Source organism: Vicugna pacos, chromosome 4 (assembly GCF_048564905.1).
Source record: "Vicugna pacos chromosome 4, VicPac4, whole genome shotgun sequence".
In the NCBI taxonomy this organism is placed as follows: Eukaryota; Metazoa; Chordata; class Mammalia; order Artiodactyla; family Camelidae; genus Vicugna; species Vicugna pacos.
In genome coordinates this window covers 20,610,362-20,632,015 of record NC_132990.1, presented here as the reverse complement: position 1 = coordinate 20,632,015, position 21,654 = coordinate 20,610,362, and the positions used below count along the sequence as shown (strand labels likewise).

Sequence of the window (21,654 nt, the reverse complement as noted above, 5' to 3'; positions counted from 1 at the left end):
GTCAACATAACCTAAGCTGAGAATGAACAAAGGATGGGAAGAAAGGGGGACAGACTCAACGGCTTTAAAAGAACAACACTGAACCTGCCTGCCGTCTAGGCATAACTGTATCAGGAAGTTCTATTTAGTTCCAGTAGAGGGGGTACAACATAATACTTTCGGGTAGGTGGCAAATAACGAATTTTGAAATTATAGGCTCTTCCTGTGTATGTTTCAAGTGGCTTAAACTTCGAGTCTTTTGTTACCAAGTAAATATTTCAAACTTGACAAACATTAAAATAATTGTGTTCAGAGGGCTTATGTGATATTAGAAAATCAACCTTTCCTATAACTTTCCTGCAGAACACGTTACCTTTAATTCTTTTAAAGAGCATCACGAAACTATGATACACTTCTCTCATAATTCAGTGTTTTCAAAATCAATGTAAAAATCTGCCACCGTGCATAATTTAAAATGACAAAAATTTATAGTGCTCAAATAAATGATCACTCCAAGGAGGGTGGGTTGAGGGAGGTCACTGTATAGGGAATCTAGAGGAATTCTATAAAGGCCTCCATAGGAGGTATTAGGAAACCAAGGAAATTTGAACATTTTAGCACAAAAACAAGGAGGCACTAAAGAAAAACAATAATTTTTAAAACCACAAAATAAATGACTATATAAGAAAGAAAATATGATAATAATAGTACACACCTTAGCTGTGAATAACCTTTAGGCATAGCTGTAAACAACATTCACTGACTTTCAATTTTTTGAGAAATTAACCTACTCAGCTCTAGCACTTACTAAGTGACTTAAATTTTTTTGTCAGTAAAATGGAGACCATAACATTACCTATTCCATCAAGGTCAACTTGATGATTAAATAAGTATAATAAATGTAAAATCCCTATGTGTGTGTATATATATATGTATGTATTATAATATATATGATTAACACAATGTGCTTGGCACATAGTGTGGACTATGTAAGTGGTTTCAATTACTACCACAATTATTACTACTACACAGACAAGCACAGAAAACTGAAAACTCGTATTTCATAAAACAATGTTAGCTACTGTGACAATGCAAAAGTAAATGTTTGGATGACAAATATGGAAGGTAGAAACACAAACAGAGAAGGGAAAGAAACTCCAGGATACCCTGAGCCTACAAAGATGAGAATCAAGAAACAATGTCCATAGTTGGTAGGAAAAGAAACAAAGTTCTAGGTTCAATATCTAGAAAGAATGAATTCTAAAAATAAGAATTAAAAATGGTGTCATATTGGGAGGAAAAGGAGACGGGGCCAATGGGTTTAGTTCTCATATAGAAATAGAAGCGTAAGTATATAGTTTGGAAACATTAGGCAGTAATCCTAGAACTTAAAAAAAAGTAGGAAAAGGAAAACAAACAAACACTGAAAACATTTCCTCCCAGAAAGTGGAAAGGAGATTGGGGAAGAATACAATATTGGACTTTTGGGTTTTGGTAATATCATCCTTTGCTAGTTAATTCTTTTAAACCATGTAAATGCATTATTTTGATATAATATAAATTTCTTCAACCTTTCAAATGTACTTTATATTCTCTCCTCTTTCATATACCCATTTACACTTCAGAGATTTAGAGGAAATAAATTTTGCAGTAGAAAAATAAAAAGAGATGCTGTTCAACTCTGTTACTGATATCTTCCTGTGTTGTAAAAGAAAAAATTCAGTTTTCCCTCTGATGTGGTTTCAATGTTATCTTTCTTTCTTTCTTTCTTTCTTTCTTTTTTTAGCAAGCTACAATCAAGCTCTAAGCTACAAATTTAGCTTAGGATATTTAGATTGCATTTTGAGTTTTATTCATTGTACTAAGACCATTAAAAGGTAAAGAAAATAAAATCTATAAATCATATTCACAACTGAGAAATGGAAACTAAAAAAACAATTCTTTCAGTTCTAAAATAAACAGAATTATCATTTCCCTAGTTTTCTGTTGAAAAGCATTAAAAGTAAACCTACTAAGTGTTTTCATATTAAAAATATACTGAAATACTGCATCTGCATGTAAATATGAAACTGAACTAGAAAGTATCATTTGGCAAGACTATTCAATATTTCACAAAATGATAATCGAAGTAGACAAATTTTAAAATGCCTTCCCTTCTAAAATGACTAGTTTCAGCTATGTTCTATGTACTATAAAATACTTTTGTTTCAGAATCCAATCTCATTTAAAATGATCCTATTTATGTACCACTTCTTGACTTGCTATGGCTTAAACTCTAAATTATAATTAGGCACTGTTAACAGGAAACTATATTTAGAAGACTTTGCAGTTTCAAGCAAACTTCTGTTTACTTTTGTGGTTTGAAACTAGAAACTCAAAGTAATAATTATGTCACTTCTCTTTCTAGGTTTACGTATATTTAGCTTTGTACAATTTCTGTTTTCTTAAACAAGCTTTAAAACATATTGGCCAGATCATTCTAGTCTTCTCTTTTAGTGCTAGCTGGAGTTCTGACAATGAGCCTTGATAACTGTTACTCACAAACAGTAGTCAGTCTTCAATGTATAATGTATAATACTAATCACAGAGGAGTAGCTGGAAGTATAAGATGAAAACTGGTGCCTGTGCATAAAAATTCAATAAATCTAATGCATAAATAAAAAACCAAAGAGAGACACAATTAAACAATGGGAAAATATAATCAGGGTTATGCTGTCTCGGCACCTTCTCTCAACAGTTATTCAATTCATGCTTATTGAGTCTCCAACAATGCAAAGAGCAATGCTGAAACTGCTAGACATACTATGGTTTCAGTGGGAAAAAAAAAAAAACCTTCTAATTTGGGCAATATAGTGGGCTCTTCAGGAACCCTCACTGTAATACAACTAGATACTAGACAGTTAAAAACTCTTCATTGGGGGGCTTATAAAAAAATAAAATGTCAGGAGTCATGGGTATATAAAAGAGACATAGAGAGAAAGATAAAAGGGGAGATGGAAAGAGTTATAATGTGAACTGTGAGCTACAGTCAAGCATGAGGGGTGAGGTTGCCCAAAGGGCACTCACAGGTCCACTAAAGACTAAACCTGCGGCCTATAGCATATTTAAAGACCTGAACCACAGAGTCTCTCAGAAATCCAGAAGTGCCTACAAATCTGCTGTACTCTGAATTCAGGCCTTAGGATTCCTGAAGTTCAACTAAATCAAATATGAACTCACAATTTAAAAATATCCCTAATCACAAAGAAATAAGCCACCATAATCTGTGAGTCTGTAAAAGGGCATTAAGGGAGTTCAGATACTGGAATCATCACATGCAGAATATAAAATGATGACATACAAGGTGTGGAAAGGAAACAAGTTGGAATCCAAAAAGTGTCCAAGCAATAAGAGATAAGAAAGAATGACCAGGCCACTGAAAAGAAACAAGGCTTTAAGAAATGGAGGGGGAAAAAATCACTAGTGGAATTAATATCTCAATGGATTGAAATGCAGATTAAGCATGACTGAAAAGAATTAATAAGCTGGAAAACAGATCTGAACAAACTGCCAGAATGCACACAAAGACACAAGAAAATGAAAAATACAAAAGCTATTAAGAGACATGGAGGACAGAATAAAAGTAACAACTATCTAATCAGAGAATCAGAAAAAAATGAAGAATACAGGTTATACAATGGCCGATAATTTTCCAAAATAAAAGTCATGAACCCATAGAAAAAAGGACAATATAAAAACAATGATAGATCCATAAATTAAAAGGAATTTACTCCTAGACACATTGTACTGAAAATGAAGAACACGAAGACAAAAATATTGTAAAAGCAGTAACCAAGGCTCACAAGAGTTCACCCACTGTAAAAGAGCAAAAGTGGTACGCTGTAACTGTCTACTACAGACTCACAAGAGCCAATTACTAAATTTTTGGAAATTTTGTGAACAATTTTTAAGCAAGGCCATTACTAAATATTAAATTATTTAAAAATACAGGTAGAAAAATATTAAAAGCAGAGGTAACAGATAATCAAAATTCATCACTCCCTAATTATTTTGCTACATACTATTATTATCTGTGCTCGTGAGGTAATTATTGGTGTCTACTGTATCAGGATGGTGGAAATACTTCATAATTGTGTGTTACTGCATATCTCTTCTCAGCTCTACAGTAACTGACATAACGTGGTAAGAAAATATTTACACCATAGAAATAAGCAAACACTTAGAAATCAGGAATTTTTCCTTCATAGAGGGAGTTCCTGTACTTCTACTGGCATAACCCTGAGTTAAACTGACATTAGAATTCAAAAAAACAAAAGGAGTTGTTGCTGTTGGTTGACAATTACTGAGCCAAGATGCTGTGGAATCTGTTGGCCCTTTGTCAGATTGCCCAGAGGCATAAGTACTGCTTGACGAAGGCAGTTTGAAAATAAAGTTCCAGAGAAACAAAAGCTACTACAGGAGGATAATGGAATTTCAGCGCATCAAAAGGGTGGGATAGCTGATGCCTTCTTTTACAGGCCACCATGATTCTTACAGTTGGTGGAACAGCATATGCTACGTATCAGCCGGCTATGGCTTCATTTCCCAAGAAGCAGGATTGAGTCCAGTTTATCCTCCCAGCAATCAGTTGGTTCAACTCTGTTCACTCTCTGTGGACCAGTAATCTGATGAATAACTGAGTTCTTCTTTGGGGATCAATATTCATTGATTCGTACTAACTGCCAGCAATAAAGCAATAAAATAAATGAGAAAAAAGAAAAGAAGTATTTTCAAAGCACTGAAATTTAACTTCTATCTAGAATAATCAGCAAAACCACTTTTCATAACATAGACAGTAATCAAAACTTTTATAGATTACCAAAAATTGAGAGGAAACTTTCATTTAAAAGAACTTCACCAGGACTCACTTCAGGAAGAAGGAAAGTGAATTCAAGAAGAAATTATGGTAATGCAATGAAGCTAAAAGTAAAAAAAAAATTTTTTTAATTTTAAAAAACCTCCACACATTTGGAATTGTAAAGACATACTTCTAAATAAATCCCAGGTAAAAGAGGAATTAAAATGAAAAAAATTTCAAATTCATCATATTGAATAATAAAGGAGATATTACACATTAATATTTGTGGAATCTAGTTAAAGCAGTACTTAGAGGAAAAATCTTAGATTTAATGCTTATATTTGATTAAAAAATGACAGAATTTTGTATAATTAACTCATGCAAAAGGAAGAGTGTAAAGACTTTTTAAAAAACTCTTAAAGAATTCAACAAATATGATAAGAAACTTTGAAAAGAACTAATAAAAATCCAGTCCTCTTACTAAAACTGACCCCAAACGAAATAAAAATCAAGAATAATCCTTCATTAAAATCAAGTAAGTAGTTTAAAATCTTCCTACAAAGAATGTATCAGGCTCACAAGGTTTTACAACCAAGTTCTAGGAAAAGAACACTTCAAACTGATAGAAACTCTTCCAAAAGATCAAAAAGAGAAAACATTTCTCACTTTATGTCGTGAATATTATCAAGCACGAAACTTGCCAAGAATAGTAAAAGAAAGAAACATACAAGCAATGTAACTCAAGAACATGAATCCAAAGTTTTTAAATAAAGTATTAGCATAATTAATCCACTAGGGGGGGTACATAATAGAGCAAGACCAAATTGGTTTTAACTCAAGAATTCAAGAGTAGTTTAGCATGACAAAAATTCTTGTCAAGTACCACATTAACAGATTAAAGGAGAACAAAATCATCTGCTCACCTCAAGAGATGCTGAAAAGTTGTCTGATAAAATCCACGTACAATTTTTTTTTAAAAAAGGAAACAACACACTTAAACCAGCACTAGGAGATAAATTTCTTAACTTGATAAAAGGTAGCTACTAAATTCTCATGCAAACAACATTCTAAATGGTCAGTTGTTAGAATCATTTCTTTTGAAATTGGGAACATTTATACCTAGTATTTTACTGGTAATCCTACTGACACAGGACCACAAAAGGCAGGGGGAAAATGAAAATTGAAAATATGAGAGACATATGTCATTATTCACATGACATGATGGTCCACATAGAAAAACAAAAGGAGTTACACAGAAAAATTACTGGAATTAAGTTCAGTAAGATAGTTAGAAGTATGCAAAGATAAACTAACTGCATATTTACACAACAGTAACAAACAGGAAACATTTAGTACTCTATTTATAACAGCAATAAAAAAAATACGTAGGAATAAACAAACCGTAAAACTAGCTAGACTTTTATCAGAAATATCTTAACACTTCAACAATATTTAAAGAATGATAACAACATTTAAACTGATAAAGACGTTAGGTATTCAGGGATAAAAATACTCATTACCTACAGAGTCAATGTAATTTCAATCCAAATCTTAACATAGTTTTTCAAAGAACTTAAACTAATTCTAAAATGTATATGAAGAACAAGGAATGATGTAATAGATGTTGTTATGTCAAAGAGAGATTATAAAACCAGAGCAATTACAATACTGTGGTCTGCCGCAGAGATAAACAAACTGACCAGTGCAACAGAGCTGCACCACATACCCCCAGCAGATTCACAAGTGTATGAAAATCTGATGTTTGACAGGGTAGGCACTATAGATCATTGAGTAAAGTACAGACAACTTAATAAAATGTGCTGGGACTGATTTTCTCTATAGGAAAAAATTTAAATTAGACTCTTACCTCATACCAACACATGAAATCAATTCCAGATGTTTGAAAATATTTAAATGTGAGGCAAAACTTCTCAAATGTGTTGGAAAAAAATATATGAGATTATCTATATGACCATGGGGTATAGAACATATTAATAGGACACAAAAAGAACTAGCCATAAAAAATCTGACCACACTAAAATTTAAGAATTTCTATCAGAAGATACCATAAAGGAATTTAAAAAGCCACTAAATGGGCAAAAAGGAAAAGATATCTACAGTAAGTGTAACCAACAGTGTATTCATAGTTCCAGAATATAAAAAGACCTCCAATAAATTAATAGAAAAATAAGCAGAAGACATGAACAAACATTTCAGAGGGAAAGAAACATGAATGGCCACTGAAATGTATGCTCAGCCTCATTACTAATTACTGAAATACAAAATAAGATAACAAGAAGATACTTTAATAGCTACTAAATAGGCATAGGTGAACATGTCTACCTAGAAAAGACCTCTTTACACATACAGATATAGAACTCTAAATTGTTGCAAATACTATGTAAAATAATAAAAAGCTAAATATGTGAATGCTCTATGACTCAGAATTTCATTCATTGGTATATATTCTATAGCAGTATTTCTCAAATGTGGTCAGCAGGCCAGCAACATCAGTATTACCTGGACGCTTGTTAGAAATTCAGATTTTTAAACTCCAGCCCAGACCTACCAAATAGGAATCCAGGCAGCGGGGCCCAAGAGTCCTCACACTTACAGACTCTCCAGGTGATTCTCATGGGCCCTACAGTTTGAACCACTGACTCAGAGCAGTGTTATTCCAACAGAACCTTTTAGTGAGACTGGAAAGCAACAGAAAGGACTGCATCGCTATTTACAAGTCAACTAGTACAAAATAAAACAGATTGAGTCCCCCATAGTAAAAGGAGGCACTGATTAGCAACATTTTTGTCTCGTTTATCTATGTATATTTATGTAAGTGGGTACTTGGTTATTACGGAAAACAAATTTTCTCACTATGAGTCACAGTCATAGAGGTTTGAAATCCACTGCCCTAGAGAAACTCCAGTATGTGGGTACTGGAGATGTGCCCAAGAAGGTTCATAACTGTATTAGTCACAGCAGCAAAAATAAAACAAAATTAAAAGGCGTAATCTAGATACCTAGGTAACAAGAAAATAGATACACAGATCATACTGCATGGACTATTATGCAGCAATGCAATCAGCAGTATGCAATACCAAGGGCAAACATGACCCAGTGCTGAGAAAATAAAGCAAGTCACAGAAAATTACATACAATATTATAACATCTTCATAAAGACCAAAAATAAGCAAAGCTGAATAAACAGAAGAATACATACATTTGTATTAAAACTACATTTAAAAGCTCAAGAAAATTCAGGAGCGCAGTTACACCTGGCGAAGACAAACTGATGGACTGGGGAGGTGTGTATAGGTAGTCTGAATGGTATTCATGTTCTAATTCTCATTCTTAAGTTGAATGGTGAGTTTATGGTGTGTGTTTTATAATTTATCTATAAAATACATATAATCCTCATCTATCAATTATAACATAACATTTTTATTTTAAGAACAACTTATACCTGAAGTCAGAATCCTATAGGTTAATAAGGGAAATTCAGATTCAGATTCGGTGGACACTTACTAGTTACTTTGAGCAAAGCATACACATGGTCTCACTGAATCCCTTAAGAGTCCTGTGAGGTAGGCACTCAGCAAAGAATAGGCAATAAAATACGTTTGAGTGAATAAATGCTTGAATAATTTTATAATACAAAAAGAGTTTGATTACATGCTATGTATTATGGTCCTACCCACAGGAGTTAAAAGAAATAACATAGATGATTAATTCTATTAATAGAAAGGAGTTTATGATCTATTCTCATTGTTTCTACATTCTGTTACTTATTACCAAAAGCATAATGAGAAAATTCACTTTTCTTGCTGGTAGTATCTCTGGCCAAAAGTAAAAAACTAACAAACTACAGAGAGGAGCTAATGAATATAACATTTCTACATTACTAGGATTTCCATTTTGCATTTGAAAGCTGAGTTAGCTATATGCAAGGCACCAGCTCTCTTCAGGGTAGGGGAAAAAGCAGAGCTATAGTAATACAAGAAAAGGAATTACTAAGGCTAAAAAAATCTGTGACACATTTCGTCTATGCACTTTAATAAGAACTACAGTTTAAAAAGTGCAAAGTCAAAACCTTTTTTGCATTTACTACATATTAATATAAATGAACACACTTGGGGAAACGGCTGCCTTACAAAATTATTTCCATCCTTCACCAAGAACTATTTCCCTTCACAGGACTCCGACAAATGTACGCTTTTTCTTTTGCTTTTTTAAATTTGGTTCACTGTTGTGTCCCTCCACCCCAACCCCTGGCACCTGGAATAATGACCAACTCCTAACAAATGCAGAGTTAACAGATGCAGAATTTGTCTTTGAATGAATTTATTCACTTATTGAGCATTTACTATGTAGTAGGCATTCAGGGATGCCAGATCAAATGTTATAGTCCCCATGCACACAGAGCTAACATGAGTGATGACATCTGAACAAAATGTGTCCTTCCTCTTCCTGAATAATACAGTCCAGGAGCTATTCGGTGGGACCAAGCAAAGGAGGCAACAGCAGGGGAGGAGAGGACAGTGATGCGAGGAGAGGCATCCACTCAGAGGCTCAGAGCTACTAAAAAAGGGGCTGCTCCTTCAAGAAATGGCTAAATCCAGGGACAAGGAAACTACCAAATGAGCCTGGGACAACATCTTGTAGCAGAAAGTCAGGAAGTATGCAAAGATGGATCAGACCACGTCAAAAAGACACAGAAACCAGATGAAAGAGGCTCCCACCAACCAAATGAGGACAATTTCAGCAAGAAGATAAATGGTGATAGTAATGGATTATAACTCACTGAAAAAAAAAACATATCCATGAGTCCATGGTGATATAATAAATATAAGGATAAACTTAAATTTAAGGAGGAATGGGATATTTACATTTTCTCAAATTACCTCCCAATAAAATACTAACAAAAGAGGGGGAAAAAAAGTAATTTACAGTGGAGAAGCCTAGCAGACACCATCTGAATCAAGTGATCAGAGTCACGTAACAGTAGTCATGGTATGGGACGACAGAAATCATGATCACGTGTGAGTGTGCTGAGATGAGCCCAGCATCACTTCTGTAATATTCCTGCCAGAGGTGCATAACCTGAATCTGGTCATGAGGAAATAGCACACGAACCCATATTGAGGGCCATCTACTAAATGGCCTGAAATCTTCAAAAATTTCCAGTTCGTGAAAGCCAAGAAAAGACCAAGGAACTATTCTCGGTTGGAAGAGACTAAAGAGACATGAGGACCAAATGCTACATGATTTTAGACAGAATCCTTTTGTATATAAAAGTAAAGGACATTAGCGGAACAATCTGCAAAACTTGAATGGGATTGGCAGAGTAGAGGACGGTAATGCTTATTCCTGACTTTGATGGTTGTATCATGTGTATATTAGAGAGTGTCCCTGTTTGCAGAAAATAAACACTAAAGCATTCAGGGGTGATGGACCATCATATTGGCAACTTACTCTAAAATGGTTCAGGAAAGAAAATTGTAAAGTAAATAATAGTATTTAGAAGAGCACAGTGGACCAGAGCCCTGGGAAGGGCATTAAAAGAAAAGGTGTCCAAGAAAGTCTGTTCAATTTGCTCCACTTGGTTCTTTCTCCATGGACCCATACCATACTAAGCAGAGCTAAATTGCACCATAGTCTTCTAAGAGGAATCTAAACATCATTCTAAAATGAACCAAGGATTTCTTATAACAAATTAGATTTGTCAGCTAAGTCAAGGCTTTCCTAACATAAGCAAAGTTAATGGTTTGCTTTCTAAAATGCCAAATGAGATTACATTTTTATACTGCACACAAAAACAAAGAAAGCAGAACACACGTGATCTGAAGTCCTAGTTCATTTCTTCTCAATTAAAAACAATTGTTTCTGTGGAAGAAAAAGACTGTAAGCTTGTAATACGAATTCAAAGAACAAATTATCTATGGCTTATTTGGGAAAACCTCCTCCAGTTGGTAAAACCTGTTGTAGAAACACAACAAATTCATATACATTCTCTTTGACCATCTAACGGATTTACACAAAAGACCAGTTTTCTAAACGAGAGAACACTGTTTTTGGTTTTGCCATCTTTGGTCTGCAGAAGCCCTCAGAGCCTGCTTGGGGTGAGATGAAGGTGGGGTCTAGTAAGAAAGTTTCTGGCACCCCAGGAAAAGAAGAGAATGCCTTAGAGAACTGCAGCTTTTTCTCCTAAAAGCCGAGCAGGACAGCCTGGACTGACGGGTAGAAATTTCCTTCCTTCTTTCCTTCCTTCCCTTCCTTCCCTTCCTTCCTTCCTTTCTCTCTCTCTCTCTCTCTTTCTTTCTTTTCTTCCTTCCTTCCTTCCTGTCTTTTTCTTTTTAAAGACGCTGAGCTGGGTTATTTTGTCCTGAGAAGATGAGAATGTATTATCCCCCCAAATTGACCAAGGGTAGAGTATGGTAGAAAGAAAGAAAAAAAATCCAGTGTTCATTGTACACTCAGCATCTGGCATTAAGTGCGGCCCATAGCAGGTACTCAAATATTTTTAAAGTACTTGTATTTTCTCTGAATAAGGCAAGTGCTAATCTTTTTAAACACACACACACACACATTTACATACACAGGTTGGTACCTGAAGACAAAGGGTAGGACAAGACTTAGGAAGGTCTCCTCAAACTTGATTTTCAGAAGCAAAAGAAATCAGTTTTGTTCAGGGAATTTCAATCTATGAAGCAAGAAACAAAAGGATAAAAATCTTCTGCTAGAAGTCTTCCAGGGCTTGAAAGGCATCTTGGATTTCCTGAGCCTGTCCTATCTGTCCTAGATTCAAATACTCTGAACTATTTTCAGGTAACGTATCCTGATTCTGGTGTGTGCGTGAGTGAGTGAGTGAGAGCCAGCGAGAGAAAGAGGGATAGAAAATCAAGAAGGCAAAGTAGCTTCCCCAGAGAAGAGGTGGCAAACCAGCCTCAGTAAGCTGATTCTAATAAAGTGTATCACCAGCCAGAGTTCCAGCCCTGAGGAGAAAATCTTTTAATATCCAAGCACTCAAAGAATCACTTCTGGCCCATGACTTACTTGCATCTCGACTTCCAAAAACCTAGTAGATTACAAAGTTATTTGTTGACTTTATTAGAGCCTTTTGCACATGTCGGTTAATGCCAAGGAAAACCACTTCTAAAGTCATGCATACCCTTGCTATTCAGCTGGGGGAAAAAAAAAAACTCCCAAAATAATGCTTGTCTCTAATTTACAGAAAATGAAAATGTAACCAATCCTCACAGATAAGCTGATGCTGGCTTAAGAAAGTTTGGGTGGTGGGCGAACAAGCTCCTAATTACCATTGTCTTCACACAAGTTGGATTTTCAGAAACAAGAGCCCAGGGAGCTTCAGTTTCTATGAAGCAAGAAACAAAAGGATAAAGTCTGCTACCAGCAACAAGCACCCTGCTCGGCTCTGATAATTGATCTAGCTTGTCTTCAGGAAGGGGACGGGTGCAAGATTGCCCTGGTGGCCCTAAGGCAACTAAGAAGCATGGCCCTGGGGCTTTGTTTTATTAATTCCTTGTCTCTTTTCACTGTGTTTTCAAAAGAAAACTAACATTACTCTCTGTTGTTATAGAAAGAATATGCAAGAACAGTGAGCAACAGCTCTGACTCTTTGCTATCCCTTGGTTAGCCAGTCATTTCAGGATTGGATACCTTAGTTTACACATCTGCAAAACAGGAAGCTTGACCTCTTATGTCAGACTCTCTTTATCTATGAAACTGTAAATGTTATGTATGGTTTCATCATTTTAAAATGAGGAAACAGAAGAATAGAGATGCGTAATTTGTCCAAAGTTACACAAAGTGACGATGTCAGCATCTGGGAAAAAAGTCTGTTTCATAACAAAGTGTGCCCTCTAACCGCCGTGCTATGTTCTCTTCACCAAAAGAAATCAGAATACGGTGTGCAGGCAACCAAGCAGTGAGAAAGCGACCACACATCACAACAATCCATACAGACCTTCAAGGAACAACTTACCTTACCACCTTCAGGGCTGATGAATCAAGCACAACACTTACCCTTGTGCCTGTGAGACACGCACTCCCGTGTTGCTCTGCAGTTCCGAGGTGCATACATCTTTACCCTCGATGCATTTTTGTTTAAGAAAGGTAAATCAGGGTAAAGATTTAACCATAACATTTTTTAATTAAAAAAAAAAAAAGAACTGAAGTCAAAATTGGGTGTATGTATATAAACCACAAAAAGCCCTTCAGGAGAAGAATGAAAAAGAAGCAAGAACAAGATTCACAAAAGATGATGCCAGAAGACAGAACAGATGAAGAGAAGCCCGAGAAACCTCGGGGGGAGGACATGATGGATGCGAGAAGCAAAGCCCTTCTTTATCAAGAGTAGGAAGAGAAATCTAGGGGAAAAAATACAGAAGGGACATACGGGAAGTAAAACTCAAGAGCGACTTCCAGCCCAAGCGCAGGGACCTTGGTCAAGAGTCAAATCAGATAAAGTGCATCATCTTAAAACTGGAACATAGCGGAAGGCATTCTGATTAACAGTCACTGTTAAGATCTAGAATGACCCTAATCTGAAGGACACAGAAACGCTCTCTTTACCAAAACATTCACAGCTCAAAATTATCAACAAGGAAAATCCCACTTTATTTCATCATTACTTGAAAAAATAATAATAAATCACCACCCACTGTGCGAAATTCCCAATAGCAAGGGCTACATTATTCAGCTGGTCTTCCAGTTTTTGTAGCTTGTCCTTTCAAAGGGTTCGCCTGGTCTCATAGACACTGACATTTGAAACCCCCCTGGTTTAGCATGGTGGTCTTATCAAAAGTCCTCTTGCTCCTGTGCTTAAACCAGATCTTTATAGTTATCTATAGATGTTGGATAATAGTGTCATAAGCTAAAAACACAAAGTAGACTGGCAGAACAAGAGGCCAGGCTAAACCCTGAAAGGACATCGTTATTCAAAACTGGAGAACAAATTTTCAAGAAAGTTTTATTTATCATAAATAATAAATCACTCCTGTCCAGGCTATCTCAGGCAAGACAGTTTTATTTTAACATCAAAATCACCTTTTTGTCTGGACCTATAAATAGTGCCAGGACTGTAAATGATTGTCCAGATGGTGCCCTGCACAAGGATGCTTGCCCACTGGAATAACAACTAGCCGAAATCAAGTTATGTTCACGTTAGCCTTGCCATGTTCCTTCGGCTGGGGCTTCGTAGAGCAGAGGCACGTATTTCTAATTTGCCAAGAGACACCATGGCGACTGCATGGGCAGGCTTCTGTCTCTGTAACTCCCTCAAATCCATCTCTTGAGTCAACAAGAGTTCATGTTAAGAATTTTTGTGAGGTTAAACAGATTTGTATTATATTCCACGGTTATTCAAATTGTAGTTGCATGGACCAGTTTCTTTTATGAATAAGGCATCCTTCTCTTTTGCTCAATGTTTCCATTAATGAAGCCTTTCTATATTTAGCAATTTCTTACTACCCACAGGCCCCCAATCTGCCCTATCGGGTAGAGGGGAAGAAAGGCAAAAATGACAGCTACAAAGACAAGTTACCGAATCTGTATCTATAATAATCCATATTAAAATATAAATTTTACCAGATAACAGATCTAATATGGCCCACCCCGTTACAAAAAAACTAGAGCATCATACTCCTGTATTGTCAGAACTATTAAGAAACAACTATGAATTTGTGTGTGTTGGGGGGGTTTGTTCCTAATTTCATTTATAGTATTTAGGCCTTAAGTCAGTAACTTTAATTTTGAGGCGCTGAGAGCCATCAGGAGAAAACAATAACAAACAGACGAAAAACACAAAACACATTACTGGTAACTTCTTAACAACAAGCCAAAATTTTTACATCAATCCTCCGCAGTGTGAGGACATGTTTTTAAGAACAAAAATAAAGTAAGTCATACAGTTTGAAACTTACGCAACTCCTGTTTAATATATTAAGTATAAAGTACAAACATTTCGTGGGATCTTATCTACATGAAAAGTACCAAGTAAAATACTGACAGTGGTTATAATCACTAGAGGGATCATACGCAATTTCTTTTCTTCTTTTTGCTTTTCTAGAAAGTCTACATTGTTCTAAAGTTAGCACATATTTACTTAAAAATCTGGTGTTAAAAAAAAAAAAGATTCCTTCCAGAGGCTAAAACATGTTCTTTCTAATAGAACACCATTATTATGTCAAAGTCTTAATGGAAATCTTTTATTTTCACCCTTCTAGGTAACCAAAAAAATGTGGTTTAAACCAAAGCATACTAAAAACCTACAGAAAAAAGAAGTCCTGTCAAAAAATAAAACAATTGCTTGCTGACTGCTTAACTATGTACCACGTTTATATTTAATAATCTCAGGTGGGAGGAAGGGGATAATTTAGATTTATACCAACATAAAGCCCAAGGTAAATTAGCAGCAGATCTAAGAATTCAATTTGCGCCTTCAGATTTCAAGTCAAACATTCTTTCTGTCACACCACGGCTGTGTCCCTCGTGGGACACAGGATACTATAGTAAACCACCTACCATTTATCCTCACTCCTCGAAAATGAAATGCAAGTATCTATTTCAAGAGTCTCAGACTGCTATTTGTTTATTTTCTAAACTGCTACCTACAGATCCAGATCACTGTCAAATTTTCTTATAACTTACAGAGCAAGAAAAGTTTAGAAAATAAAATGTTGATCAGCTTCCCTTCCCCTTTTCTACTCCCTACCCCTAAACTGTTTTCATTGAATGTAAGAGTATGAATCCAAAAAATATCCAGTGGGGACAATCAAAACCCCAACTCCTTGACCATCCAAGAAGTCAGGGAACAGAACCAGACCTATTAGAGAAACTTTCTATGCAGCTTTGAAGCAAGTGTGTGGTGAACTACCTAAACCAAGAAAGAAGAGAGAAACTGAACCAACAGGTTTCAGCTGCAGTATTTTTGTATTTTAAAAGGGAAAGAACTGTTCACTTCGTAATTTGGAATTCTCCAATTTTTCCCCCTTTCTGTTCATTTCTTATTTTCTTGGCGCTTTGTGCACTGGAGACAGGAGCAAGGGGCAGGGTTGTGGGATGCTTTCAGATATTACAGCATTTCCTTTCACGACGACGTTAAGGTTTCTGCATACAGTCAGCTCAACTGCTACGCCTGAGAGGTCGGCCGAGAGAAACATAGCGCACCACCCAACAGTGACGACAGCTTTTCCTAGTCCACCCTCCGCGGACAGCTTACCTGGGGCACTTCTTTTTCAGGGAGCCTTTGCTCAATTCATGCAGTACGGGTATCTGAGCTTTGCACTAAGGGAAAAGTGTGCTCCTATTTTTTCCCTCCTTGCTGAAAAGGCAAATAGGTAATTGAGAAGAAAGGAGCAAATGAAGGCAGGAATATTTACACCACGGATGTTTTTTGGTGCATTATTTTCAAAAATCTCTAACCGTCCTTCAAACAACTTATGTGACTTTCAGAAGATGTTAAGCCATAAATTAACCACAAAGTATGCTGAGTAACACAAATAACTTTTCTACTATTGTGACCATACTTTGCACCCAAATTAATGAGATCAGCTTTACATTTGATCTCACAACTTGGACATTCTATTTACCATTTATATGTACGTTCTACTTTCATGATTTAATTTTCCAGACTTTTGCTGGGGGAGAGGGAAGCAGGAGCCAAAAATATAAGAAGGAAGAAATCCCAAATATGACATAAAATTAACCTCAACTCTGAGAAACCACCAAATAAATGAGGTTGCCTGCTTGATCTTACATTTATTTAAATAAATCACCTTTTATCAGCACTGGTGAAAACCAGCAGCATCCTTTTATCTTTTGAGGCAGACGATTACAGGATGATATATACTGGAAAATAACAGAAAGGCACACTTGTCCCAAAACAAATATCCAAAAATCCAATGAAGCTGTCCAGTAACAGCCACTAAAATAATTTTCCGTGTATTATTTTCTTTGAGTCATTTTTAAAATAAGCAGCCAGCATCCATCTCTGGGCACTGCTGAGTTTGCCACAAAAGCCACGTATATTTTTAGAAGCCAAAGTCTTGACAAATCAGTCTTAAGAACATAATTTGTTACATGCAGAAGAGAGCCCGAGAACACAGACCTTGGTTAAAGAGGCTTCCGTATCTTTTTGTAACCTTTCCAAATGTAAGTATGTGGGAAGAGTACTCATAAATTTAAGTTGAACCGAAACACTCAGAATATTTCCAATTTAAAATACATTAAAATGCGGTCTTTGAAAGGAAATGAAAATGGCTCTAAGCCTATGAAAAGATGCTCATCATCACTCATAAGAGAAATGTGAATTAAAAATGAGATATCATTTTTCACTCATAAGATCGGGGGGGGGGGAAATGTTTAATGAATCACCGTGTGGAGAAATAGGCACTCTTACACATTGTTGATACAAGCACAGAGCAGTATAACGTCCTTGGCAGGCAATTCGTAAATGTCTATCAAAATTTAAATTCTACTTTGCCTTAGAGCCATGATTTTACTCCCAGGAATTTACCCTACAGATATACTCATCCATGTACACAAATAACTATATAAAAGGTCATTCGCTGCAGCATCATTGGTGGCCTGGAGTGGGGGCTCACTGTATGTCATTTTGTACGGGATGTGTATTTACCTATTCAAAAAATTATAATTTGAGAGGAAGAGACTGTGATCTGTATTTAGAAATTCAAAGTGTCCTAAACTCCCCTGCGAAAGGAAATACTAAACCATGCTACACAAGACTCCCAGAACCCTGCGATAAAATGCTATATTCAGATGGTTTGATGTAGCTGCTTTAGTGAAAGCACCCGATTCTCTTCAGATCTCTTTGGCCCTTTAGTGAGCAAAGCCCTGTGCTGGGGGTCCACTGTGGATCTGATTTCTACTTCACAATAAGTAGTGTTTCAGAAAGATTCCAATTTATTCCTTGCAAAAACATATCATATATAAATGCAACTGTCACTTGGAGAAACAGGACTGCATTATGCAGCAGACTTAACACAGACTGAAAGCATGTTCCCCATGTCTTCTCCAGCAAATCTTGCCAAATGGGCGTCTGAAATGTCCTACTGAAACAGGTGGTGTCTGAACAGAATTGGATTTCTGCCTATAGAAACCCTAGTTTTAACAACTGCTGTGGTTAGTTTTAATTTTCAGTCCTCAAAATTAACTGCTTGCCAGTGATTCAGAAATAGACTGAACAACATGTTTAGACTTTGCCCTGTTTAATTGAGGAAAGAAAGAAAGAAAAAAAATCCACTAACACCCTACCACTGTTCCATAAAGAACAACAGAACCAAAGCAGACCACTTGATTTCCAGGCCGAAAAAAAAAAAAAAAAAAGGGAGCAGCTGTAAAATAAACTCAACTCTCCAGAGACGATTGCCCCTTTTGTGCTTTCTTCATAGAAGCACAAAGATGCACATACATACTTGCTGACCATACTACTTAGGAAATCTAAAGGCTTTGAGAAGCCTTTAATCGACTAGAAATTTAGAGTTAAGAACTGATCATTTTTCTAGTGAAAACTTGCATCTTAAGAAATAATATTCCAAACAGACTTTTGTGTCACTTAATACAGGTAAAATACAAACAGCCAGAATATAAGCTCCTTGAAAAAAGATATTACCGGCTAATCCCCTTTAAACCCAACACGGGTCCATCGATGTGCTGGTCACACTAACTGGTGCCAAACACGCCTTCCTGTGAATAAACCTAGAGTAGCTTACACTAAATAACAAACTGTTTTCACTGTATCTTTAAGTGCTTGCTGTAAAAATGGATAAAAATCTGATTTTCTCAACTAGCAATCAAAGGGAAAGGAATCAAGGGACTGTGTACCTACGATGTGCCACACACCCGGCTACACACTCCCAATGCAGGAAACACTGCCTTGTCCATTTCACAGATGAAAAACTAAGATTCAAAAAAGGGTAATAATTTTCCTCGGGGTGATTCAGTTAGAAGATGACAGAGACAAGGTTTTTATTTAAATCTCCCTTATTTTAAAACTTTTCCAATTTTACCCTACTCCCTCCTAACAGAAAATCCAGACAGATGAGTTAGTAAAATAATGAATTTCAGTTGCACGACAAACACTACTCTATCTTTGCTTTACCAACACCTCCCCTAAAAAGACATCGTCCTTGTTCAATCAGACTTAATGGGTGTCAAACCCTTCTGCATTTTTTCAGTATGACTGAATTCCAGCTACTCAGAAGGTGATCAAGTAAATAGACAGAAAACCATCTATTGTGATCATAACACTTAAAAAATATCCTGACATCCTGAAGAGCATTATTTGAAAATCTTTCTACATGGATTCATCAGTTAATTTTTTTTAAAGACAAACAGAAATATCTCAGGGAAAGTGAAGGTGCTTCTCAATGGGGTACATTTGGTCCTTTTGCTTAAAACTCAAGTATAAATAGATAACACTAAGTCTTGCTGTCAAAAGTTTGTTGCTCACGGTCCTCTATCCCTCTGACCAACCAAAGAATTGTTATCTCAAAACAAAGGCAGTCTCCTCCCAGAAGCTGTCAACTTATTCTTTCCCATTTTCTGACCCCTACCTTCTATCTTTTCCTTACACGGGCCTGAGAGGGGCTAGCTCATAAACAAAATAGACAGTTTCCCTGGCAAGCTCCCACGACATCTCTCATTGAGAGGAAACGACTTTCAGGGTCGTGTAAATGAAATCACTCTGAATTTCAATATTCTCAGAAAAATAACACTTAAATCCAAAAGTTTTTCTTTTTTCTTTTAAAGCAAAGATATCCTTAAGTTTAGGGGGCTATTCAAGAGAAGAACACAGGGTTTGTTTCTTCCAAGGGGGGAGTGCACCGAGATTTCTTTCGACACTATTTAGAAAGAGTTACATTTAAAAAAAAGGAAGGAAGAAAGAAAGAGAAAAAAAATGAGTGAAAAGAAGAGAGTGTTAACTGACCAAAAAAAAGTTGTCATATAGCTATAGGTTTACAGATTAGGACGTAGAAAAAATCTGCAATTTTTCAAGATTCTTCTGGCAAAACGTTCTTTGGAATCATTTTCTTCTGAGAGTTGAAAAGCATTTTTCTTAAAGATGCTGCCAGCTCTAAAAACAACCTTTCTGATCTCTTCAAAAGCCAAGTTCTACTTTTAATAGTGCTGTGTACTTTTGGTTTAAAAGAAAAAAGTGACAGAGAAGGAACCACATCCAAAATGGTAAGTTTACTCCACTCACGCCTCAAGCTGTACATAATGATTTCACACAGTACATATGAAGAAGGGATCAATTTTTCCCTCAAAAATAGAACATACACATCTACGCTGCATACATAATGTTTAAGTGCAAGGAACACAGCATCCCGCCTTTCATCCCAAACCCAGTCAAAAAAAAAAGTTATATGAAGAGACACAATCATGAACATAAGATTTCTAGTAGACACCAAAAGCAAAGCCGACAAAAGCAAAAATGAACAAGTGGGACTACATCAAACTAAAAAGCTTCTGCACAGCAAAGGAAACCATCAACAAAATGAAAAGGCAACCTATGGAATGGGAGAAAATATTTGCAAATCATATATCTAATAAAAGAGTAATATACAAAATATATAAAGAACTCATGCAACTCAACAAAAACAAACAATATATGATTAAAAATGGGCAGAGAATCCAAATAGATATTTTTCCAAAGAAGGTATACAGATGGTCAACAGTTATATGAAAAGGTACTGGACATCATTAATCATCAGAGAATGGCAAATCAAAATAAGATATTACCTTACACCTATTACAATGGCTATCATCAAAAAGACAGGAGATGGTAAGTTACGGCGAGAATGTGGAGAGGAGGGAAGCCCTATGCACTGTTGGCAGGATTGTAAATTCCAGTGAAACCGCTATGGAAAACAATACGGAGGTTCCTCAAAAAATTAAAAATAGAATCACATATGATCCAGCAATCACACTTACGGGTATACATCCAAAGGACATGAAAACAGTATGTCGAAGATATATCTGCATTCTCACACTCATTCCAGTATTATTTACAATAGCCAACGTATGAAAACAACGTAAGTGTCCGTCAACAGATGCATGGATAAAGAAAATGATGGAATATTATTCAGTCTTGAGAAGGAAGGACATCCTGCCATTTGCAACAAAAAACATGGATGAACCTTGAGGACACAAAGCTAAGTGAAATAAGTTAGACAAACTATGATATCATCTGAAAAAGCTAAACTCATAGAAACATAGACTAGAATGGTAGTTACCAAGGGCTAGAGGGTGGGAGAGATGAGGAGTTGTAGGTTACAGAATACAAACCTCCAGTTATAAGATGAATACGTTCTGGGGATCTAATGTACAGCACAGTGATTACGGTTAATAATAGTGAATTATATACTTGAAAGTCACTAAGAGAGTAGGTCTTAAATGTTCTCACCACAAAAGAGAAACAGTAATTATGTGATGTGATGCAGGTATTAGCTAAGTTATGGGGATAATAATTCTGCAACATACAAGTATATCAAACCAACATGTTGTAAACCTCAGTTATATGTCAATGACAGCTTCCCAAAGCTGAAAAAAAAATTTTCTAACAAAATCAAAATGGTTCATAAGTTAGTTAACACCATGCATGATAAGTTGCAAAAATATTAAGACAAGAATAAATGTTAAAATGTCAGGTAAGCATAATACAAGGTATCTAAAAACTAGGCAAGACAAAAAATGCTTAGTAGTCTAGATTCTCCTGTTTTCATAAGAGACAATTTTAATCTTCCCATGTGAAATGGACGGGATCTATGGGAAACTAGTATTTCAAAAGAATTTTT

At 35.9% G+C, this 21,654-nt stretch overlaps 1 protein-coding gene and 1 pseudogene across 9 annotated transcripts in view; one reads left to right on the top strand and one right to left on the bottom strand.

Annotated features, from left to right (window-relative positions):
- The window catches only part of MLLT3 (MLLT3 super elongation complex subunit), a 236,697-nt gene that overhangs the window by 69,793 nt on the left and 145,250 nt on the right, over window positions 1–21,654 (bottom strand). The window lies entirely within an intron of this gene.
- On the top strand, window positions 4,332–4,580 carry LOC116280217 (cytochrome c oxidase subunit 7A2, mitochondrial pseudogene; annotated as a pseudogene).